The 26,521-nt window shown below is 39.0% G+C and overlaps 1 long non-coding RNA gene across 1 annotated transcript; it reads right to left on the minus strand.

The window, feature by feature from the left end:
• Positions 1-243: 243 nt before the first annotated feature.
• LOC108396484 (uncharacterized) lies at positions 244-11,815 on the minus strand. The gene is made up of 5 exons (XR_005061800.2): positions 11,719-11,815; positions 9,182-9,303; positions 6,829-6,965; positions 5,576-5,806; positions 244-2,919 (listed from the first exon to the last, which is right to left on the minus strand). It is a non-coding gene; the product is annotated as an uncharacterized lncRNA (long non-coding RNA).
• Positions 11,816-26,521: the final 14,706 nt, after the last annotated feature.

Genomic DNA, 26,521 nt, shown 5'->3' on the forward strand with positions numbered 1-26,521 from the left:
TGGGAGACGTGCCCCCACCTTCAGGCTTTCCAATTGCTCCAACTCAAAATGCCACTTACATTGAAGGTGGATTTCATAGTTCTGCTTCACCCCAACCTCTCCATTTCAAATCCTAGAACCACAAGTCTAGCCTGAGGAAAGGGGATAAGGTGAGTAGGGGTAAACTTTCAACTGAATAGGAGGTTTCAAGTTAAAAAGAAAATCTCTGTCTCTTAATAACTAAAATGAGACTTTCTAGAATAAATGAGATTTTATTGAGTCAAATTGACATACCAATTAGGAAACTGGGGACTCACTAGGAAAAGAGGTGCCATTGAACATGGAAGGTGCCAATCTTTGCATCAAAGGAATGCTTTTCATGTTTATGCCTCCAACAAAGTGAGATTTCATAGTAATCCAGTCATACAGATTTAAAGTATTTTGAAAATTGCATTCAACATTATTTTGGATATGCACATTAGACACCCTTTCAAACATTTTAAATAATCTGAATCAAAACAAACAGCCTATGAGTATCTGGGTTTAACTCCCTGCTGCTTTCCCTTCCCTCATTCCTCAATGTACAAAAGGAAAAATTCAGGCTTGTTCCTAATATCTATGCAATAATATAAAAAAACTTTTCCTACTGTTTTGAAAGTATGATTTCAGGACCCAGTACTTTTGTACATAGCCAAGATGAATGTTACACAAAGAGACAATGCAAAAAATATTTCTCCATATTTGGGGGTGATCAGAAAATGTATTATTCATGACCCACCTTTGAAAACTTATTTAAAAAACTACTCCAACAGACTAAACTATGCATTAATATTGAAAACTTCAGAGTGATGAGTACAACTGCAATTGAACACAAGATTAAATTCCAAATAATTGGAATAAATTTGAATATTTTTAATTTAAGGGAAATATATGTAAAAAGTTAGACATTCATTGCCTATAGGTTGCTTGTCAAATGCTAAATAAGGGTTTCTCAAATAATGTGTCACAAGAAACTTGTCACATAAGAGGTCTGTGATAAAACCTTCAGTGGTTACATAATTTTTAGATTATTACTCTAGCCCCTCTTAGATAGTCATACTGCATTTTAAAGGCTTCAGAAGGCTTGGATCAAGGTAACATGTTTAAATTTGTGTAAAAAATGTTTTCCACATTTATCTGTTCTTAGAAAACTCTTAAAAAGCACTCCTTAACATGTTAGGAAATCCTATCTGAAATAGAATATTATGGCAAAGACCAGAAAAATTATATCAGGGAAGAATAACTGCTTAATTATTCATTTTATTTTGGGACAATCCAAAGTTATCATTTAATTCTCAAGTCTGATATTTAAGTAGGCAAATGTATGCCACTGGCAAATATCTATCTGTATATCCTGTATCATATTGAGGGATCATTGGCTTTTTCACTCATTTGTTCATTCATTTTTAGTTAAGGCTTTGATTTCCACAAGCTCTGTTAGTGAGAATTTTGTTAATTCTTCCTTCAGGTCTCAGTTCCAACCCATCACTTGCTCATACTATTAAAGTAAGGGGGGGTCGAGGATTCGGCCTGCTTCCATATGCGGAAAACAAATTGGAGGTTGTCATCTCAGAATCCCACTAATGCCATTACTTTCACATCCTGTACTGTTTTGAGAGTATTGTTTGTGGGCCTGGCATGCCCTTGCTTATTCACATCTCTTCACATAGACACTGAGGTTTCTAGATTTCATGCTCAACTATTGTTTTCTGATTCTCAATCACTGAGAGGGAGCTGCGGAGGTTTCAGCGTGATACACACTGATCCCCAGATGGTGAGCCTAGTCTTATGCTGGTCAAGGTAAACTTACTGCAGGTGGCTCTGGCCACCTCAGTGGAAATTATTGGTTTTCCTTATTTTGAACTTTGGTGAGCAGGAATCGGGGGAATTTGAATCTCCCAGAAGGCCTCAGCTTCTTATAAAAACTGGCCACTTACTTCCAGAGCTGCTCATGACAAAGTATTTGGCATATAACTTCAATCAAAAGATTTTATGCCTTTAGTCCAGGTCAAGGAGCCTTCTTGCCTCATATTTATCTAACTCATGATATTCTTCACAAAGTTTCAAATGGATTTTTTTTGTCCTGAACTCTTTATCAAAAAGCACTTCATGTAACTGTTTGCAAAAATAATTCTAATTTCTACAGGAAATGTTTATAGTTTCCTAGACTAGCAGAGTTGTATATATGCAATAAAAACAGTGCACATGTATGTGACATAAATATTAAGAGTTTATCTACTATCTCACTTAAGAAGAAATTTAGGGGTCGTCAGGTCAAAGGTTGTTAAACCTACTCCAAATGCCATCAAGGTTCCAGGTACTTTTTATTTGTTTGCCATCCTTAATGGGTGAAATGCCTGCCATCACCACAGCATGATGGCTGTTGCAGCAGCCCCAAGACCATGGGCTCATGTAAATCAGTTCCATGTGAGAAGAGAAAGGGGAAGTCCCAGGGGTGAGAATGTTCTTTTCCCATAGCCCTTCTTATATAGAGGGAGAATCTTTCCTAGAAACTCTCCAGCAGACATCCTTTAGGCTTTGTTGACCACAAACATTTTGCACTGTCCCATCACCACCCCAGAACTGGGTCACACTGCCATCCCAGGACTGTGTCCTATGGCCACCCAAATACTATGTATCCCATGGTCACCCAGAACATGCTAGAAATGTGGCACTTCACCACCCAAGAGCTTTGTTACATGGCCATTCCAGAAATGTGTTACGTCATCACATTGCCACTGTGGGACGGTCATGTTGCCCCCCCAGCTGTGTCATGTTGCCATTTCAGGACTCTGCCACAAGGCCATCCCAGAACTGTATCACGTCACCATCTCCAGCAGCAAGGAGGCTGGAAATGCTGGTAATTCGCATTTTAGGTTCTCTTGTGAGAGGCAAACTGTCCTAGCAAAGAAGAAAGTGTCACAGGTTAGGTTAATCATGGAATGCGCAAAGCCTAGGTCATTATTTTGAGGATAGAAGAATGAATATACTGAAGGAGACGAGAGAGATGGCTAGCAGGGCAAGGTAGCAGACAAATGTTTGTCAGCTATGTTCTCCACATTCCAGTCTCTGTGCTCAGGTGAGCTTCCAGTCATCAGGAAAAGCAACATGGGGCTGTTTCCACCCCAGTGTAGAACTCCAGAAATTAATTCCAGGGTCTAGGATCCCTTCTTTCTATCATCAATACACCCAGGAGAGAGCATATCAAATGGAGGTGCTCACCCAGCTCACATGTTTCTCAGTGCCTACATTCTTCTTTTCTGTTTTCTTCTAGGTGAGGGCCAGAATCTTAGCACAGGAGTCAGGAAAGGATAGCCAGCTCAGGCACCATCCGCCCAGAGGGGAGGGAGTGGAAAAACCCAGTTTGTTATCAGGACAGCATCTCCCTGGAAACTCAAAGGCAACACTAGGGGATAACATTTTGCTTGACTGGAGCTGGCCTGACACTGGCAATCACATCCCTAAATAAAATAATTCTTTTCTGTGGTGCTTCCTAAATATGACCTGACTGGTATTTTGCAAGTTAATTTAAAATTTAAAAAAATTCTTCAACTCATTTCTCTCTTTACTGAGTATTGTTATTTATGTAAAACCTTATGGGTTATTCGCTTCTGGAATTGTCTAATGAATGTGAAATAAAACACTTTCAGTTAGCTACGCAGAAATGTAAACATGTTTAAGAGGCTACCAAGATGGCATGACATCTCTCCCTTAGTTGTGTTAACTAATTCAGGGTGCCTTTTAAATGGCCACAGTTCTCTCTGAATGTGGATGGTGGGGGCAGTGTTCAAGGAGCTGTGGAGGCTAAGGTGTTGCTTGCAGCCTCCCAAGATCCAGGGTTTTTGCAAGCCAGCTGAGCACAGTGTTTGAGAAAATTACAGAGCAATGTTCCTGCGAGGAGCAGGAATCAGCCCTCCCTCCCACTGCCTAACTCCAGGCTGCAGCGCCCACCGTGTTCTTCGTTTCTCTTCAGTGCCAACCTGACTCTCAAAAATGTCACTAATAAGCTAGTTCCCAATTAGCTGTGGAGATTTTTCAGGGCTCTTGGCAATGTTCCCACAGCTTCTTGAGGCTGTTGCTGCCTACAAACAGGATCGTTTCTGCTTTGCAAGATTCAAAGGCAAGAGCTGCTGGGAAGGCAGACTCTGGTTTCATTATTCCTTGCTAGCAGGAGAACAGAATACATTGTTTTTAATGCTCAAATATGTCATTTGAGAAAAAAACAAGTCCTCCGGCCTGAGCCAGCTCTCTGTTACTTATCTGTGCAAGTTCCTGCACACATCCAGCAGCCCTGGATGTTCTCACACAGGAGTCCTCAGGAAATCCTGCACAGCAACGCAGAGGCTGCAGGGTATACACTAAAGGAAGCCCAAGCTGACAGCTGGAGAATGAGACTTGTAAATAAGGCAGCAACAAGGGTCTGTCATTTAGCTTTTGAAACAGGGACAGTAGGTCCACCCTTCAGGTGCCTTTGAGTTTGTGTGGGCTGCCAGTAGGGAAGGTGAGCTCCACTTGGGTTTTTAACAGATGCCATAGCAGGCAGCCCCAGTCTTTCTCTCTGAACCACTTTGTTGGTAGAAAGTTAATCACTGCTTTGTGTCTCTACTTAGAATGTGCTTAGAACACATGGGAAGAATGCTTTTCCATTATCCTTGGAAGGTATCAGTGCAAGGCTTGGCATCCGTGGCTTCTAAATATAGAATTGAATCTTGTTTGTCCTCAAAGAACAGCTCAAGTGTCTCAGTCCTTCTTGCCAGTAATCAACATGGGTCCTTTTGTATGCACCCACATCTCAGGCTCCTGTAAGTTTTATGCATAAAATCTTTTTATTTCCATTTTACAGATTACTTAGGTTTACAAGCCCAATCACTGGTAGAGCACAGCTCACATTCAAGTCTAGTTAATTCTGAATCCCATGCTCTTTCTACTCTGTCACCTGTCTGAAACCAGGGACTGAGCCTTTAGAGACCTCATATAAGGTAGGTAGTGAGGAAAAAAAGAGGGGAGATTCTTGCTGCTAGTTAGGACCCTTGGCACTTTGTACACCAACGTTTTGGGGATGGAATGCTGATACTGTGGAGATATGCTATAAAGATGGAGGCCTTTTTATAATATCCCTAGTTTAATTTGAGTGAATTGAGAAGTGGAATTTAGAAGTGGAAATCATTCTTTAACAAGGGGCTGTGTGTTTATATATTCCTTGTCACTTGGATGTAGACAAGTATGTCCCACACATTGCACTAAAGGCCCTTAAGGCAGTATCACTAGGAAGTGCCTAATAAATACATGCTTAATACTATCGCTTTTGCCCATTGTCACTTACACATGAATGGAAGAGATTAACTGCAGCACCTGTGTGTTGGTGCTTTTCTTAAATCACACTTTGCACATTTCCAGGTATTTAATTATTTGGGTGCAATCTATTTGCAATGTTAAGAGTGAAAGCTGCGTGAGGACAGCGGCATTTGTATGGTTTCCTGTGAATGTCCGGGGCCTGTGGTCTTCTTGAAGCATCATAGACAGTGGATGAATGTTTGTGGTGGGCTGGCTGGCTTACCTGTTACACTGCACTGACATGTGCATGTGTCAGGGTACGTGTGTGCTGAGGGATTCCAGCAGGGCCATTTCTGCCTGACCAGGAGCAACTTCAGGGGAGCCGACACAACAGGAGCTCCTCCCTCACCTGCCTGCTCATTGACGAATCCTCTGCTAGTCTCAACTTGGACAGAGAGGGCAGGAATCAATCTGTCTTTTAAAATATGAGTAGGTTTGCTTTTTATAATGTCTCCTGTAGAAAATGAATAAAATGAAATATGGAACAAGAAAAAATGAAATGGTGGTTTTCCCTTTTCTTGCAATAGTACATATTATATCTCAATTTTCTCTTCAAAAAGTGCCATCTTAAACTTACTTTCATCTTCCTACAAAGCATCCATGTTATAGAAATAAGTAATAAATTATCATAAGAGGGGGGAGAAAGAAAGTATTGCTTTCATCCTTCCACTTCATTTTACTTGCATAATTGAGTGAAAGAATAGAAAAGGAAAAATTTATCCTTTTCTTGCTCAACATTGATGAGGTACATATTCTAGGCACTGTGGCCTCCAAGGGATTAACATCTGCTAGAGTGTGTTGGATGTAGACATAGTAATTATGGGGCCAGCCTGAAGCTGGACCTATTACAGTGTCCCAGAGATGATGGTGGTGGCGGTGGTGGTGATGTGTGTGTGTGTGTGTGTGTGTGTGTGCATGAGAGAGAGAAGCAGACAATCAGAAAGAGAGAATTTCTACTTAGAGCAATTTGAACATTTTTTATAGAGAAAACAGTATTTGACCAGGCCTTGAAGGATTGATAGCATTTTTACAGTAGTTCCACTGAAGGAGAGAACTGTTTCAAGGAAGAAAAAAATCTAACTTCTTGATCCTAAGTAATTCAAAAGAACTGAAGTTGTTAGAGGGTAATAATCAAGAGAATCAATGTACCCAGTCCCTGCAGATGTTAGAATGTGGGGTGTTTGATGCCAGGCTGAGTAATTTGTTGGCCCAGTAAATTCAGGAAAAGTTTAGCACTGATGCACTTGACTGGGGAGGTGAGTAGGGTGGCCTGGAGAAGGGAGACACAGAAGTTTAGGAGATTAGTTCCTTTTTGGTTGTTTACCTATTAGAGATAAATCAGTAGGTATGAAAGACAGTGGGCTGATGTGAAAAAGATTTTAAAGATTAGGAATATTTATTGCATGTGGAGGCAAGTAAAGAGCAAAGAGGATTGGAGCACAGGTTATAAACTTCTCCAGAAGCTTTTCATCTTACCTGGAATATAAGGTCCCCCTAATTTCTTCTGCTGTTGGGTTGCTCCCTTTCAGATGTGTGATGGTGGGTGGAGAGTGGGGACCTGGGAAAGCAGAGCCATGGCCAGTGCAGAGCTCAGGGCCAGGGAGGGCAAAGCCCTGTGGGAGATAAGGCCCAAGAAGAGAAGGTGATTAGTGTTAAAAGAACTGTTTCTCATGTGGGGAAGTCACCACAGGAAATAAATGAACGTTGTGTTTGAATCCCAAAATTGAGCATGTCAATAATAAAACAAAACACACGTGGCCTTTAGGGTAACAACTCATTTGGGAGTGAAATTTCTTTTAGTCATTCTTTTATATTTCAGCTTCTCATCTGAGTAATATACATTACATAGTTCTCTCTCTTCACAATCAGCTGTACATATATCACACTTCAATCTTTTGATTGTTTTCCACCTCTCTGTTTCTCATTTTGTTTTCACAGTAAACACTATGTCAGGCACATGATTATATTGGACTGAGTTATTGAGAAAGATTGCCAGATCTCCTTCATACAAGTCATTTCAAAATGGATAAGATTATCTTATGTTTATTTGGAATTCAGGTGGTGTGCAGTTTTGTGGGGAAGTCAAGATTTCATTAAAAGTTTGGGAAAAGTTCAAAATTGGTTTAGTTCTTTCTTTAAGGAAAAATATTTTTCAGACTTCATGAATCCTATGCCACCTTTATGAAGTTCATAAGGATTTTCTGTTTATACATAGGACAACTGAGAGATTGAGTGATTAAGGGTGTGGTTTCTCTAAAAAAATACTAAATTCCTCAATATAATTTGGGGTTGGTATTGTATTCCTCACCTATGTCAAGTCCCATTGCCTTAGAAACATGAACAGGTGTGAGGAACACCCACATTTAATTCTCCAGAGGAAGTGAATTTTCAGTTCCCTGACAACATGCAGGCACTGGGAAGCTAGTATGGACTCATTTTTGAGCAACCATGTCTCACTCCTCTCCTTCCACCTGAGCCCATCCTGGTATATTCCAAGTGATTCTCTTCTGGGATTTCTTTTGAAGCTATTGGGAGAGTCTTCTCACCTTTTCTCCCTTTCACTTGCATTCTACCTGAAAACAGAAACAAATAAGGCCACTCGAGGAAGTCTCACTTGTTACATTTAACATTTTTGCTGGAGGCCTATCTGCTTGAAGTTTTTCTCTTTTTTAACCCTCAACAATGGTACGTTATTATCAAAACCAAAACCTATTCGATCTAAATGTAATTGAAAATGACTTTGAAAATGTAATTTGTGTTCAGTTATTGCCACGAAGAGGACACTATTCTGTTTGTGCATTCAGTGAGACTGAATTAGTATTTGTTCCTGGGGAACCTCATTAGGCACCCAAAATATCAGGGTTTGTTGTCATTCATTTGACAGCGTGCCAGAAAATTTTTAAGCCAATCCAGGTAAATTGAATAAAGTCTTAAAGTGTTATTTTATGAAACTATCACCTGCTCACCAAATTCAAAATTCAACTTGTAGTTTTTTTTTTGGCAAACAGTTGAGTTGATCACAAATCTTTATTCATAAATCCCTAAAACTGTTTCTCAAACTTAGAGTATGGTAAAAGTGGTAGTGCTTAATTTTTGTACTTTATATTTGATCTGTTTTATTTGAAGTGAGAATTTATATTGGTTGGCTATATTCGGAAAATTATTTCTTATATATTTTTAAATTCCTCTGATTTTATGCTTCCTCTCAAATTTTATAACGTCTTTTTTTTCTATTCATTACACAAAACCTTAGAAATATAATTTAAAATATCAAGTTTGGAAAGTGTTATCTATCTTTCTTGTAGTCAAATACCCTAACCAAATTGTTATCATCTCCATTCTTTCCTATTTGCATTATATTTCCTTATTATTTATTTATAACTACAATCTTCAATCCCCTCTCCCTGTGCAATATACTTAAAATTTCATTTCTCTTTATCCACCAACTTTTCGTTCTGTTTGACACTTACCCCCTCATGCATCTCCCCCCACCTGCATTTGCTTAGTTCACTTGTTCATTTCATCATCAACTGTCTTACTTCTCAACCCCCTTCTTTGGAGAGCAGTTGTAAATTAGATGACTCTATGGAAAACTTAATTTCTTTTGTTTTTTCTGACTGTAGGATTAGCTTTAAGAGATAACTTAAAAATATTTACCCACTTCACTTATGATCACAGTTCTTAAAGTCAGTGTTAAAACCCACCTGTGTGACTTGATAAGTTGTGACTTGTATCCTTGATTTAGTATTTGAGATGATTCATTTACCATAATTTGTGAATGACTTACTTGATTTTTTAAAACAGCAAAATAGATTAAATTATTGCCTACAGCAATGTTGTTGTTGGATACTGCATTCTAATTTCATTCTGGGGTTCTGGCAAGCACATGGAGAAATTCCAGGTTCACCGAAGAGCGACAGCCCCTTGTTCCTTCCCACCTTTAATTCTGTCCTGCATAAAAACACACATGTGGATCTCATATGCCCTGTCATACACTGGGAAAGAAAATAAATCCTCTGTTTTATGTTCATATATTAAATATCACTTTTACTTTATTGATGTCATTACTCTCCATTTGGTTAAAATCTCTATCATAGTAAGTTCATAAGTATCAGTTTACACTATGGACCAGACTTCCCTAGAATTCTCTGTTTCTCTGAACAAAAACTAACTCATGCAAGACTACCTGGTCTCACAGGAGTGATGGGTAGAGAGACCCAATCTTAGGAACAGACAAATTGCAAGCAACCCTGAAAGCTGGGGCCAGGAGCCATAACAGTGCTCTGTTGAACAAGCAGTCTGTTCCTGAAAGACCCGGGTGAGGTGGGACTGAGTGACTTAGTCCCTCTGCTAGGGATGTGCATTCCATGGAAGGCGCTCCTCACCAATCAACATCGGTCATGAACTTACTCCTTGGCTTGGATGGTCAGCTCTCTTATTAGTCCCATCAGACTGAACCTGTGGGATTCAATTTGAATCAGTGGGAAGGAGGTGATTCCTCATGAATGAGGATGTTATTAAGAAGGGAAAATTGATACTGGGTGGTCAAAAACAACCACCACTAGACTAATATCTCCAAACAGAAACCTCATTCCCATTTGTGGGGTCATCTCACATTTGGACTTTCAGAATTATTCTGTGTATTTTCTCACATTTAATCTAGAATAAATATTTTTTTCAATATTTATTAAGCAATGACCATGTTCATTTTACAACCACTAATCTTGCTTTTAAACTCTGCTTTTGTTAAAATAATTCATGCATGTGAAAAAAGCAATCAGAGAAATGGTTTTAGAATGAAGTAAAACCACTCCATGCCGCATTGCTTTCTAATGCTAGACCTCCTGCCAGCTGCAACACATTTTAACTCTTGGCTGGTTCTGATTCTTCTGTTCACTTATTTTTCACCGTTTTATTAAATCTGCTATGTCACTGTTTATTGATTGACCATATTAGACTTTTTGTTCTGATCAATGAGGACTTGCTTCATCTGTATCTCCTTCCCACATCTTTTTCCTGCATTTTCCTAACAGTTATACAAGTAGTTTTTAGATTTCTTATTGATTGTTGTGTAACTTTGAGTCATTTCATAACGTGATTGTCTCTTATTTCATCAAATTGTCTTAGATTAATATCCCACTTTGTAGGTTGATGATGTTTTCACCCCTACTATTTCCTTCAGCTCTTCTCTTTTTCCCACTTGCAGATCTCTGTTATCTGATCTTTCATTTTTATGTTGTCAAGGTTGAAAATACCCACTTTCTGTAATTCACATTAAAGTTTTCTCATCATCATCTAGAGATTACTCCTAATAGAAATTAATAAAAAGGTCTTGCATTATTTGACTATTTCAGGGTGTATATAGCTACATAATGTACCTAAATTACACTTGTTTCATGTAGTATCTAATTTCCCTTTTTATTTCTGGATGGTTTGAAAGTACCACAGCCTCTCTATTTTGAACTCCCTAGTCCAGCCAGGTGTTCCTGGGACTCGCCTTTGTTTCCTTTTCTCTCTGACAGGTCTCTCTTACCCTTTCTCCTTGGAATAGCTGCTCAGCTTCCCTGGATTGGTGTCAATATTTCTTGGATTCTAAAATTTGCTTTATCCAGGTTCATTCCATTGTTTTTTCTTTAGCACATCCTCAGGTAACTTCTTATGAAAAAGTGTATGTAATGTAAAATATCTGAGTCACTGCATGTCTGGAAAATGTCCTTATTCTTTCTTTCCACTGAGAAGGAAGAAGTGCCATTAGCTGGGGCGGGTCTAGTACTAACTGATGCTCCTGTTAACATAAACCATTTCACAGAACAGCAGCCTCAGTCAAGGTAACTGTAACCATGAAGGAGCACATAAAACATTCAGGATAATTCTGTAATTGTGTCTGAGCACAGATAACAGCAAAAACACAAAGTAAGCCATAAAAACATCCAGCATCCTCTCTTCTAGCTGACATGAGTGACTCTTGGTTCTGTACCAGTGAAGCTTTAGACCTACCTGTACCGTTTCTTCTGATTCCTAGAATAAATCATTACAAAACCTAACCATAGGATTTTCCCACCTCCTGACAGCACTCAATCAAAGCAAGCCCTAGTCCTGTACTCTTCTCAAAGTCACTCACCACAGGCCTAAAGCCTGTAACACAAACTGTCCTAACACCCGCTGATGGAGGTGCCCATGGATCCCCAGGGGTCAGAGGTCTCCTCTCCTGGAAGCAAGAATCAGTAGACTCAGCCTGTTCAACTGCAAGTCTGTTTCTGATGGTTTGGACTGGTGGATACTGACAAACCTTATTTATAATTTTGCTGGATGTAGAATTTTAGGCTGAAAATCTCATTGTCTGAGAACCTTGTAAGAATTACTTACTGTCTGTTAGCCTCAGTCCTCTGACGAGAAGCTTGGTGCCAGTCTAGTTTGTGCTCCTTTGTAAATGATGTGGATTCAGTTTCTTTCACAGTTTTAGGGCAAAGGATAACATTAGGTAATATTTATTGAGTACTCGTGATGTTTCAGGCATTAAATAGTGCATTCTTCATGCCTTAGCTTATTTAAGCCTCAGGAAAAACAAATGAGAGAGCTACTACCTGAAGTTAATATAAATGAAGCAACTGGCTCAAGGTCACACAGCTAGTTAGTGGCAGAGCTGGACTTCTGCCCAGATCTGTCCTACTCTTAATCCCTAAGGTCGCCCAATTATGCTAATGATACTTCAGGATTCTCTCATAACCATTCTGGCATAAAGGTTTACTTAGTAAAAAAGTTGAAACCACTGATTAAAATCAGGAATTTGAGATTACATATGGCTTTCATTGGCAAGGCAATTCCCAATTTACAAATGGGCTTGGTTTTAAAATTTCCTCATCTTTAGCTGAATGTAATTCAACCTTGGAGAAAAGAAAGTCAGCAGCCAGTCCAAAGAGGATAAGATATGATGAACTTCTGTCTACATACAAAAAAGTTGGAATCATTTTGAAACACTAGCATTCCTTACTAGCATGCTTGAGCAAAAGAGGAATTTGCTTTATAGAAACCTATACATTTCATTTAGATAATCAAATAAACTCTGTTTTATTTATTTATTGGCATTTGAAATGCTATCAAGGAAATCAAAACTGATAATTCACAGTTTAAATAGAAAGGTCCATGTAAGTGAAGGTAGGGTAGGACAATGGCTGCCAGACCCAGATCTCTGTTGATGACATCTCTGCATCGGAAGCTCTCATCAGAATTTCCACGCCACCTGTCAGATCATACAAATGCTGAAAAGCTACTCAACTCTCATCAAAATCTTAGCAACCTTTGTTTATCCCTTTTTCCATTCCAAATTTTTGCATGGGCTCTAGATTTCTGTGCATTCATGAAAAAGAAGAGCAAGTAACATGAGCTAGTTTGGGGGATGCCATGTTGTCAGAGTACCTAGAGCAGTCAGACTTTGAAGATATAATGACTTTCCACCTGGGGTGAACAGTGCAATACTTGGATTTACTGTGGCCAGGCAGAAGAGACACAGGGTTTAGAATATGAGTGGTGGCATAGAGAACATGGAATCACTGGTTGACTTAGAACACAGCTCACCTCTTAGAGAGTGAGTACTTCAGAAACTGTAGAACAATTATTCCTCCCATCATCTCCTAGCTTTAAGGGATTCTTGTCAATAGTATGATAGCTCTTGTTGGTCTCTAGAGTGGGATGCTATTGCAGAAAATTGTGTGTGTGTGTGTGTGTGTGTGTGTGTGTGTGTGTGTGTGTGTGTGTGTAGAAAGATTTCCAAAGTACCTGTTCCCAGTTCCCAGTTAGTTGGTAACTATTGAGGGTGTTGTGAGCAAGTGGAGGTGGAGGTGAGGATAAGGGCATCTATTTGCTGTTCCTTAGTGATTGTGGAAGCTCAGTGTCAGTGCTGAAAAAGCTAGTAGCTTCTGGGAATCCTGGACTGATGTAGATACTGGTTAGTAAAAAAAGTTACAAATTCCTGCAAGCATTGTACACAGGTTAGTCGACTGGTTTTATGTAACACACACTTGAGTAGGGATACAAAGTTCCTTAAAAGTCAAGGAAAAGGAGGGAGGAAACAGCCTGAATCCCACACCATTCTGTTCTGTAGGTGGAAAACTCACAAGAATTTTTCTTCTCCCATAAAGGAAAAAAATGCATCATCATCACATTTTCTCTGGGTACTTTAGGTCCCTGCATTCTCAGGTTTTCGTTTGCTCTCCTGCAGGCATCATGGGCTCGATGAGAGATGAGAGAAGACATGGTTTTCTTGAGAACCAAATCTCTGGATATTTCTAATGTGTTACAGCTCAATTTTGCTAGCCATTTCTGATACAGTATAATCAGTGCTGAATATGTTTAGATCCAGTAGCCCAATCATCCCTTCCAGCAAATTGGTGGTGCTGGAGAGAGGAAGAAGTGAAGAGAGGGAATTGACTCTGGCTGTATGGAGAGGAATGTTTGATTTAGTTTCTCCTGATAAAAATGCTGATAGGCCAAAAAGGAAAAGCCACATCACACAGAGCTACACAGCCTACTATAGAATAAACTTCACATTTTTGCTAATTTTATCTGTTACTGTCAAAATGACTTATGAAAAGACAACAAACAAAACAGACAAAATGTCAAATGCTCTGTTCTCTCAAGGAATAGCTGAATCTTTTTGCAAAATTGGTAATTCTTATTGCTCTGAATAGAATTATATAGGTCAAAGTATCACCCCCGATACTGATTTCTGTTGTTGATGACCAATAGTCTGGGTGAATGGACAGTTACTTCATTGTCTGCCATGCATCAAGATTACTGCTGATAAAAGATGGTCATTTTGTCAGTTGATTGAAATATTGGTATGTGATTATTCACAAACTCCTGGAAAAGCTTCTTTAGACCCATTCTGACTCAGTGGTCTTTATTTTCTAAGATAAGATGCCACGAGCAATTTCCCTTCACTGTCTTTCTAAAATTTCCCTTTTTTGATGTAGTCGATTTAGCCAATAAACTTTAGTATAACTGGGGTAGCAAGGTGTCCAATACCAAGTGCAGGAAAATCAGCTGTTAACAGATTATTGCTGGGTTCAAATCTAAGCTTTACCACAAACTAGCTATCTGAACATGGCCTTAATTTTCATATCTTAAAAACAGGAATATTAATAATATGTACCTCATGAGGTTATTGGGGGAGTATACTGAGGTTGTAGAAGTGGTTAAATTGTGTCTTACATATAGAGTAGGTGCCAAACAAATGAACTGAGGTTCACTCTCAGTCAGTGTGCATGGACACTAGGTACAAACAGAGAATAGTTAAGAACTCACTTTGGGCTTAAGTAAATTCAGGTATTATTAACTCTCAGCCATAGTAAACCTGCAGTAGAATTTTAATGAATGTAGCACATTTCTGTGGTAATTAACAGTGGAGGCTATGGAAAGTGTACTATTTCATTCTAGGAACTGCCTTCACATCTTTCCCAAACCTGGAGTATAAACAGAATACCTTAACCTCTGAAGTTGTCTCAATAGAGAATCTTTTTTATTAGGGAGACTCAAGTTCTCCCAAGCTCTTCTCAATATTTAAAAATGTGGTTGACTTTCTGTAAATTGAGAAAACAGTAATAACAGTAATTCTCACATATGTACAAAGGAATTGAAGAAACCTTTGTGAACTATCTCCCAGATTTAGAGACCCCTAAAGACGGTTCTACAAGATGGAAGGTTTCAGAATAGACTTGTGAGATACTCAGTGACTATAAACAACCTTCTTCATGTTTGATTTTTTTTGCAGTACTTCAAAGATTTAACAGAAAGGCTCAATCTTTCATACATTTTTCAACTCCCATTTCTCTGGATAGCCTGGGGTAATGTCATAATTAGGTAGGGAGCTATTTGAAGGCCTGACACACAATAGATATCATTTGAATATTTGTGTAATCCATGAATCTTCTTGAACATTTTAATGTCTCCCTACCAGAAAATGCCTGTATTTCTTACATGCCATATCACCCTATTGAAATTCCCTTTCTCTGTCATTTTTTATAAAATATTATTCCAGCCTACCAGCAAATCCATGGCAGCGTGCTTCCACAAAACCCACAGGGTTCAGACATAAGGACTATGGAAAAAAAAAAAAACAAGACAAAACCAAAACTGGTAACATAATTCTCTACAGATCATTAGAAACCAGAGGTCTTCCACCAGTGGTTAGAATTCACTTTAACTGGACAAGATGAAAAGTACGTTTGCAAGTAACAAAGACTCCTAAACATTATGGCAGAGTATCTTTTCTCTTCTCTTACAGATGCTGTTGGAATCTCAGGATTGCAATGAGTGCATTCTTGCTACTGAGTGAAACCTGTAAGAAAAAATTGGATTTTATTGAAGTATGAGGTGTTCCAAACACTCATTGCTTTGGTCTCACTTGAAAAACAGCTCCCGCACAGCTCAGAGATATATTAATATCTCTTCTGTCAGTTCTTTTGGTTGCAACTAAGCCAAGAATGAAATTCACTGGAAGTTGTAAGTAACAGAGGATCTTTGTCATAAATGCCAGAAAATTATTGTGGGGAAAAATTACATTTCATCAGCATTTTTCAAAGGTTGTTTCTATGCATGTTTTTTCCTTTAAGTGAAAAGAATTTCATTTCAGACTGCAGTAAGTCCTGTCCTGGTGTGGTCTGGGTTGAGATATGGAATTGAGCCAAAAAAATGTGAACAACCTTGAAACTTTGTACCTGGGGAGGTATCATCCAAATGACTTCAGATTTAGGTATGTCATTAAATAACAAATGATCATTTTATGGCTTTGGGGGTTTATATTGCTTTGTCACACTTCAAATAGTGACAGCTTTCAAAATACGTGCAGAATATTGATGTTCTCATTTCTGTGAGTAAATGTTTGCCAGGTATAAAGTCTGCTCCTTTTTTCAAAATCCTTGATTGCCCCTGACATTTGGGTAGCATTTTCTTGCTTTCCCTTACTGACATCTTCTGTTTTATTCGCACTAAATGAGTCCAAGGGAAGAAAGTGATTAGAAAATGAGTAAGGACTTAATAAAGACCGTAAGTATGTTAATATTTTTTATTTAAATATGAAAGGGTCGGCAAAAGCTGTTTTCTCATTGTAAAACTGACCCTGTTATTCATGTGTTTCTACATTAAAGCAGTCTAGCTAATATTAAATTTGGTTCTTTAAAAATAATGGAGGTGAATGGATTCATGGCTATTATTTAGGTTATAATTCAACATTTACAAGGTTCATGGTACTCCTGAAGAGTACTGAAGAAGGGAGCCATTTATAATACAGCTCTACACAAGGAAACCTTGCATAATTGTTAGGTAGAAAGATAGACATGAGCAGCCACCCAGACTGTCCAGGTAGGGGTCCCATGTGAAGACAACAATGGCCTTGCAGGGAGAGAACTTCTTGCCTATTGGGACTGGGCCAAACTGGTCCCAACCTGATTCCAACATGGACAAAATGGAACAAAACCAAGAACTTCCCAAACCACACCTCATTGTAAGAAAGGACATGGGCACTGAGAGGGATGGCTCTACAGGTGGACCTGTCAATCAAATTGCCCCACCTTGTCAGTCAAAGAGGGGCCTCCTAGCTAGAAAGCAATATATAGGCCTTTGTCTACCTTGACCTGCCTAAGGGATTGGAGGCCTTTGTCTGCCTTGACTCTGGCCCCCTCCTCAGTTGGAGTGTATTTAAATAAAACTTTCACTTGGCTTGGCTATTGTGTCTCTGCCTTTCAATTTTAATTTGTTGAGGAGGGGACAAGGGCCAAGGAGAAAAAACTCAACCTGTAACAAAGCTTTCCACCTTCACTTTCTGAAGGAAGCAATAATCCTCTCCCTACCCCCAAAGAGGTAACATTCTTTGCATGTGATTTTTAATAAACAAATAACAACCCCAAATTTAAGCAGTACAAATTTTATTGAACTCATTAAATGTACCTGAAAGAGATTTTTAAAATATACTAATAAAACAAAAATGTTTTATTAGTAACTATGAGTATTTTGTGAGGCACTATTAAGGGCTACTAGAAATAGCGTATGTTATGCAGGTTAAGATTATTATTTGTTACTGCTTCTTCTCACTATCAAGTGAATCACTTTTGCTCTTCTCAGTGGGCCAACTCAAGACCATCTTACACTCTACTGACTTGATTCTTTCTGCCTTAGATTTTTCACATGCATTCTTCCTATTTCAATTGTATTATTATTGTCTAGGTTTTTAATACCTCAACTCATGACTGTTTCATTATCTCCCATCTGATCTCCATGACTCTGGTCCTTTTTCTAATCTGTCTTTTAAAATTATGTGCGGTCAAGCACATCTTCCTGACTGACTGCATCCAGCATAACAATCCTGGCAAACAAAAGAAAACAGCCAACAAATCTCTTCTGTGACTTCTCAGGCCTGGGGGACAAAGTTTAGACTTCTCTAAGGTTCCCTCAAAATATTCCCAAATCGATTTTCTGAACTTATCTCTAGTCAGTTCAGGCAGGTTAGCTCACTGATTCCCCCATTTGTCTAGCACACCACACTCTGTACATCCCTCCCTATGTCTTTTCCCCTAGTTTCATCAAATAGTGATCAGTATCTTCTGCAGGGCTTGTTCCTAAAGGGGCTCCAGTGGGAGGGCCAAGCAACCACTACTGATCACAGAGATAGTAAATGAGCTTAAAACAAACATAAAGGGAGAAGGGATAAAATTTCCTGTACAGAGAAGGCTTAAGTTGTGGTCTACCTGGGAAAGAAATGGAGACCTGCAGAAGGAATACAATGACTCACCAGACAAAAAATATACAGAACAAAGGTTGGGGCTGCATTAGTTTGCTAAGGCTGTCTTAACAAGTCTTAACAGCTAAGAGGCTTCAACAGTAGAGATTTATTGTCTCACAGTTCCCAAGGCTAGGAGCCCAATATCGAGCTATTGGCATGGCTCCTTCTAAGGGCTGTGAGGGAAGCCTCCATTCCAGGTCTCTCTTTCTGATTTGTAAATGACTGCTTTCTCTCTACATCTGTTTGCATTGTCTTATTCCTACAAATGTCTATCTCTCTGTCCAAATTTCCCCTTTTAAAGGACACCAGTTATCTTGGATGAGAGCCCACCCTAATGATTTCATTTTAACTTGATCACCTCTGTAAGGATGCTATCTCCAAATTAGGTCACATTTTATGGTATTCTGGGGAAATAGGTTATAAATTAAAATTAGATAGATAGATACATAGATAGATAAAGGATTGCATTGCTTACCCTAAATAATTTTTTTTTTTGGTCATTTTAACTTCTTGTCTTCCATGCTGGTTTATAACATCAATCATTGTTGAAAATGGTAGTAATACTACCTATTTCCTGCTCCTGGTAATTTGACCAACAGCTGACATCATCACCATTTTGTTTTCTGCTGGCAACTGAAGTAGTACAGGCCCTGAAGAAAAAACATGGAGGTAGAGATTGAGCAGTTCCTTCTAGGGCCAGAATGAGTAGAATTCTTAGCCTTCTTTGTAGCCTCAAACAGCTGTGAGGTAAGAAAGGGGTATGAGTATGTGTGGTGGAGTATTACAGAGCACAGGAAATGGGGCAGGAAGAGTGTCCACCCTTGGTCAGCATGAACATCACTTTTCACTGCCCTGAACAATGTAAGTATCATTCTTGTTATTGATTTTATTTTCATGGGCACACAAAGAAAGAATAGGAAGGAGCTGAAAACATACCGAATCAGGTTATGGGCATCTAGCACAGAGTGATAAAACACAACACTGGATAAAATATTCAGACAGTGCCAAACTTCTAGAAATGCTGTATTTTTGGAAATACCAATAACAAAATATATGCACAGTGTGTTAAGAGCTATGTGATGCCATCTTGAAAACAAGACTGGTTGAACGTGGGAGAGAGAGCAATATGAGAATTTTATTGCTGTATAACAATCACAAAGTTTTTAGTGGGTTAAAATAATAACCATTTAATATCTCAAATTTTCTGTAGTCAGAATTTGGTCAGTACATAGATGGGGATCCACACTCTGGTCAGGGTCTCATCAGGCTAAAATCAGGGTGTCTGCTGGGCTGTGTTCTCATCTGGAGATCAGGGTCCATTCTGAGTTCATGCATGTTGTTGGCAGAATTCACTTCCTTGAGGTTGTAAGACTGATGTTCCTATTTTCTTGCTGGTTGTTGGCCAAAGGTTTCTCTCAGTTTCAAAGAGCTGCCATCAGATCCTAGCCATGTAACCTTCTCAAACATGGCAGCTCACATCTTTAAAGCAGTAAGAGAATCTCTCTGGGCTACTGTAACTGAATCTTGGTGTAATGTAACATAATCCTGGGGTGACCATCATGTTCATAGGTTTTGTCCACACTTAAGGGGAGAAAATTATTATTCAGGGTGTGTATACCAGATGGTGAAAATATTGGGGTTGAGGAGAGCATCTTAAAATTCTCTATATCAAAAGAGCCAATGAAAATAAATATTGAGTCATTAAAAGTCCAGATTTGCAAAACAGCCTGAGGTATTGTTTTCAGAACTCTCCCTATACACCAAAAACAGTTATTTGTGTATCAACACTATAAATCCTTAAAAGTATAAGATACTGTGGGAGGTGAGGGCTGAGAGTTCCTGGGGGCAGAGGGTAAATGAAGAACAGCTGTAATTATTATCGTAATGAAAATTCCCTTTTCTGTAACTTACATTTTCCTATTGTACCCACCATTCAAGGTCTGACCCTGAATTTAGCCAGTAATGAAATTTCTGTAAAAGTTTAATTTTAGTTAAAGAACATTTGAGTAAAGTGTAGAGAAATGAGACATTATGGGGGGGGGGGTCCCTTCTGTAAGCTCCTCTCTGCAAATGTAGCCACAGAGCCAGATCTGCAGAGCAGTATTTCCCCTTCTGTGTGAGTGCATGCTTCTGGGCTGTCTTAGATTCTGTTCTTCCTGTCCAAGTAAATAGCAAAGTCAGTCTCATATGACTATAGAACAAGATATGTTCTCCCTCTGTACCCCAGGAGTAGGTGTAGTTGTATGTGTCCATGTGACAAGGAATAGAGCTGTTTTCTGGAGACTTATCCCGCAGTATAACTATACTGAGTTCTACCCCGATGAGTTGTGGAAAACCACTTGTAAGTCCTGGTGGTGTTGCTTCTCTGAGATATACCCTGGAAAGTATAGATGAAGCAGCTATGTTTGTCTTCAGGCATGTAGAATGTTCCTGATTTATTTTCTTTTCCCAGTAATAGCAAATGCTTAAGCTCTGGAGTCTCCCACCTCATTAGCATCCTATTTTCCATTTTCCCTTTTAAGTTATTATTAACCTGATAGTTACTGCCAGCTTAAGTGTCAGGGTCTTTCTCCCGCCATGTGCTGGCTCCACACCAGGGTGTTTCCTGGACTGTCACTTTCATGTTACCTGCCCACTGAAAGGTGTCCTAGCACTTCTCGGCCCCCAGGGGTCAGACTCCCCTTTCCAAAGATCTAATAATTCAGCTCCCAAGAAGCCCCACTCCTTAAGTTACAGCAGATGAAGATACAGGAGCTAATGTCTGCCAGGAATGAAGGTCCTTCATTAAATCAGGCCATGTGCCCAATTCTGTGGTGAAAGATCATAATTACTGAGCAAGAAAGACTCCCAAGATTGATTTTGTTATCTGAAAATATTAAATGATTTCCTGCTAACAAATGTAAAAAATCAAGATTTGCATGTATTTTCAAAAAATCAGGTTTACTATGTGGCTGATCAGCATTAATGTTCACTATATTAGGATCATTTTAACTTCAAAAGATTAGTGTTAATGTAAGTATAAAATATCTTAACAGCTGTGTATGCTTATGTATATTGACTTGAATTTGTTCCTTTAAAAATATATCTAAATGCCCACTTTCTCCTACCAGATGTATCTGTTGCCCTACCATTGTTTTAAGTCAGGTAAGTTGTTTCCATTTTAGTAAGATGGTTTATTTTGCATCAAGAGATCAATGAAACAGTAACACTAACGACGTTTACTTTCTTCAGGAATCTGCAGTTTGGACAGGGTTTGGTGGGGACTGTTTATTTCCATCCCACTGAGCATCAGATGGGGCGGCTGGAAGGCTGGGGGTTAGAATCATCTGAAGTTTCATTCACTGTCATATCAGGTACCTGGACCGGGGAGCCTCAAACACCTGGGGGCTGCAACAACTAGAGCTCCTTGGGTATCTGTCTGTCCACATGTGGCCTTCCCACAGAGGTTCTCCAGCATGGCCGCTTCGGGGTAGCTACTCATCTTACTTGTCACCTTGGGCCACAAGATGCCTGTCCAGGGAGAGAGGGTACCAAGGGGAGGCTGCAGAGCCCTTTACAATGTAGCCTTGGCAGCCATACAGTGTCACTTCTGGCACATTCTGTTTGTTTAGTCATCTTAAAGGCTGATCCAGTTTCAAAAATAGGGGGAAATAGGCTTCATGTCTCGATGGGAGAGTGGCAAGTGTTTGGGAAGTCAAGTGGGACTGGAAATAGCATTGTGCCTGTTTTTAAGAAATACAATCTGCCAAAGTCTCGTTATTGGATTTAGGCAGGTGTGAAAATAGAAAGCTCCAGAAGGAGTGGATTAGAGGCAGGGACTGGAATTTAAGTCACAAGTTGAGAAATGGTGTAGGTGTTGTGAGTTAGTGGAAAGTATGCTGAATTTAGAGTCCAAATGAGTTTGAAGCACAGTTCCATACCACTCTGAATGTGAGGTCATAACAAAGTTACTAAACCTTGCTGAACCTCTGGTTCGCCATCTAGAGATAGTAATGCTTACTCTTCAGCATTGTTGAAAAGGTAAAATAAACTAATATACATCTGAACGTGCCTATTATAGTATAAAGGGCTCTAAAAATGTTAGTGTAACCCAAATATCAGACACTTGGCAACTCTAATCCTCCAGGATTTGAGGGTGATGATTCTCTGAAGATATTTTAAAAACTGTCTTGAGCTCTGTGCAGAAAAGAGTTAGCATAGTCGGGCTGAGACTGAGGCCCCTTGTAAGGTCAGTCCTTAACTGCCACCTGATAATTTGAGTAATGCTGAGTCCTGTGGTCCTTTCTAGCAAAATACTGATCCAGGGGGTGGTATTGGATGCCCCAGCACAAGCTCCTCAGCTGTAATTAGCAAGAATCCAATTTACATCTTACCACTTGGACTGCTGTCTTATTTTTTAGGGCATCTCTCGTATTTATTGATCAAATGGTTGTTAACAAAAATAAAATTCTGTATAGGGGACTCAATGCACAATCATTAATCAACCCCAAGCCTAATTCTCAACACTCTCCAATCTTCTGAAGCATAAAAAACAAGGTCTTACATAGTGAATAAGTTCTTACATGGTGAACAGTGCAAGGGCAGTTATCACAGAAACTTTAGGTTTTGATCACACATCATGAACTATAAACAATCAGGTCAAATATGATTATTCATTTGATTTTTATACTTGATTTATATGTGATTCCCACATTTCTCCATTATTATTATTATTATTATTATTATTATTATTTTTTTTTTTAATAAAATGCTGAAGTGGTAGGTAGATGCAAGATAAAGGTAGAAAACATAGTTTAGTGCTGTAAGAGGGCAAATGTAGATGATCAGGTCTGTGCCTATAGACTAAGTATTAATCCAAGCTAGACAAGGGCAACAAAACATCCACGGATGCAGAAGATTTCTCTCAAAACAGGGGGGGTGAGGTTCTAAGCCTCACCTCTGTTGATCCCCAATTTCTCACCTGATGGCCCACTGAGACTGTGCCTGTCTTAGGTTGTTCCTCCCTTGAGGAATCTTACCCGTCTCTGGCTAACCAGTCATCTTCTGGGGCCATACAGGGAAATGAAAAGTTGGTAAGTGAGAGAGAAGCAATATTGTTTGAAAAGGTTAGCTTTTTACTTCTTTGCAGATTTATGCCCTGTGGCTTCTAAGCCCAGCATTTGTCTTGAGGTATCTTTACTACTTGGAAGAATTATGATACTCAGTAATTTCGATATGAGGCACGAATTCTACTAAAGGGTTGTAATTAGGAAGGAAGAAGAAAAGCTATAGAAGTAGCAGACGGAAGAAAACATGGGAAGATTTGACATATCTTCTTGTTGTGTAACATAAGCATGTATAGGTTTTAAACTACTAATTAAATTGTATGCACACATTAACATAATAGGAATACAGCTGCATAACCAAAGCAGACCTACAATTACCAGCCATATCCAGTGAAACCAAGAAAACCAGTTAGGCACCCTAGGCATTTGTGAAAACTTATCAATGATATGATGGATATTGTCTAACTGAATTTGAATAGTTTGAGAAAAATCAGACAAATTAAAAGAACACATTCCTGGGAACTGTTCATATCTCATATGTTCTTTTAACAGTATATAGTCTATAGTCGCAAGATTTTGAACTGCTGCAACGTGCACTTCTCCTAATTCTTGGTTGAGTTCCAACAGTATAGATCCAGTCAAATTTGTTGTTTTACTGTATGCACAGGCCAGCTTAGATATCTCCTTCTTCATTCCAATGGCAAGTCCAGGAACCAGTGGGATGAATGCTGCTACAACTGCAACCGCGCCAGGATCTTTGTTGAAGTTTTTTGATGATCTTCTTCTGGAATGACTCTTCCAGAGAATGTTGATGTTGGAAGTTCTTCTTCATATCGTATCTTAATTCATTTTCTGGGTAGCCAAATTAGGCTTTGATCCTCTGTATAAACACAAACAGACCCTTTGCCCACACTTTGATATGCCCTTTATACCATTGTGAAGAACTTATTGGAGATCACCACACAGGAACTGCTTTTTTTTTTTAAGAGAAAGGAATATTATCAGAAAAATGTACTTCCATAGCTGATCATCTGACACCCTTTAAATGATCAAAATTAAGGATATTTAAAGCATGCATTAATCGGTGATTTGCAGTTAGTTTTATCCTATCACGGAGTAATCCCCCTTTTCTCTCTTTTTCTTTGTTATCATTAATCTACAATTACATGAAAAATCTTATGTTTACGAGGCTCCCTCCCATACCAGGTCCTCCCCACAAATCCCTCTACAGTCACTGTCCATGAGCACAGCAAAACACTGTAGAATCACCACCTGTCTTGTCTGTGCTGTACAGCCCTCCCCTTTCTCCCACACACCCCCATTTTGCATGCTAATCATAATACCCCCTTTTCTCTCTCCCCCTTATCTCTCCCTACCCACCCATCCTCCCCAGTCCCTTTCCCTTTGGTAAGTGGTAGTCCATTCTTGGGTTCTGTGAGTCTGCTGCTGTTTTGTTCCTTCAGTTTTTCTCTTGTTGTTATACTCCACAGATGAGTGAAATCATTTGGTATTTCTCTTTCTCAGCTTGGCTTATTTCACTGAGCATAATACCCTCTTATTGCATGTTATTGCAAATGGTAGAATTTGTTTTCTTCTTATGGCTAAATAATATTCCATTGTGTATATGTATCACATCTTCTTTATCCATTCACCTACTGATGGACACTTAGGTTGCTTCCAATTCTTGGCTATTGTAAATAGTGCTGCGATAAACATAGGGGTACATCTATCTTTTTCAAACATGAGTGCTGCATTCTTAGGTTAAATTCCTAGGAGTGGAATTCCTGGGTCAAATGGTAAGTCTATTTTGAGCATTTTGAGGAACCTCCATACTGCTTTCCACAATGGTTGAACTAATTTACATTCCCACTGGCAGTGTAGGAGGGTTCCCCTTTCTCCACAACCTCGCCAACATTTGTTGTTGTTTGTCTTTTGGATGGTAGCTGTCCTTACTGGTGTGAGGTGATAACTCATTGTGGTTTTAATTTGCATTTCTCTGATAACTAGCGATGTGGAGCATCTTTTCATGTGTCTCTTGGCCATCTGTATTTCTTTTTGGAGAACTGTCTGTTCAGTTCCTCTGCCCATTTTTTATTTGGCTTATTTGTTTTTTGTTTGTTGAAGTGGATGAGCTCTTTATATATTTTGGACATCAAGCCTTTATCGGATCTGTCATTTACCAATCTATTCTCCCATACTGTAGGGTACCTTTTTGTTCTATTGATGATGTCTTTTGCTGTACAGAAGCTTTTCAGCTTAATATAGTCCCACTTGTTCATTTTTGCTACTGTTTTTCTTGCCGGGTTCAAGAAGAGGTCACTCATGTTTATGTCTAAGAGATTTTTGCCTGTGTTTTTTTCTAAGAGTTTTATGGTTTCATGACTTAACATTCAGGTCTTTGATCCATTTTGAATTTACTTTTGTGTATGGGGTTAGACAATGGTCCAGTTTCATTCTCCTACATGTAGCTGTCCAGTTTTGCCAGCACCATCTGTTGAAGAGACTGTCATTTCACCATTGCATGTCCATAGCTCCTTTATCAAATATTAATTGACCATATATGTTTGGGTTAATGTCTGGAGTCTCTAATCTGTTCCACTGGTCTGTGGCTTTGTTCTTGTGCCACTACCAAATTGTCTTGATTACTATGGCTTTGTAGTAGAGCTTGAAGTTGGGGAGTGATATCCCCCCTGCTTTATTCTTCTTTCTTAGGATTGCTTTGGCTATTCTGGGTCTTTGGTGTTTTCCATATGAATTTTTAAACTATTTGTTCCAGTTTGTTGAAGAATGCTGTTGGTAATTTGATAGGGATTGCATCAAATCTGCATATTGCTTTGGGCAGGATGGCCATTTTGACAATGTTAATTCTTCCCATCCATGAGCATGGGATGAGTTTCCTTTTGTTAGTGTCCCCTTTAATTTCTTTTAAGAGTGACTTGTAGTTTTCAGGGTATAGGTCTTTCACTTCTTTGGTTAGGTTTATTCCTAGGTATTTTATTCTTTTTGATGCAATTGGAATGGAGTTGTTTTCCTGATTTCTCTTTCTATTGGTTCATTATTAGTGTATAGGAAAGCCACAGATTTCTGTGCATTAATTTTGTATACTGCAACTTTGTTGTACTCTGATATCAGTTCTAGTAGTTTTGGAGTGGAGTCTTTAGGGTTTTTTATGTACAATATCATGTCATCTTCAAATAGTGACAGTTTAACTTCTTCTTTACCAATCTGGATTCCTTGTATTTCTTTCTTTTGTCTGATTGTCATGGCTATGACCTCCAGTACTATGTTAAATAACAGTGGGGAGAGTGGGCATCCCTGTCTTATTCCCAATTGCAGAGGAAAAGCTTTC

Source organism: Manis javanica, chromosome 5 (assembly GCF_040802235.1).
Source record: "Manis javanica isolate MJ-LG chromosome 5, MJ_LKY, whole genome shotgun sequence".
NCBI lineage: Eukaryota > Metazoa > Chordata > Mammalia > Pholidota > Manidae > Manis > Manis javanica.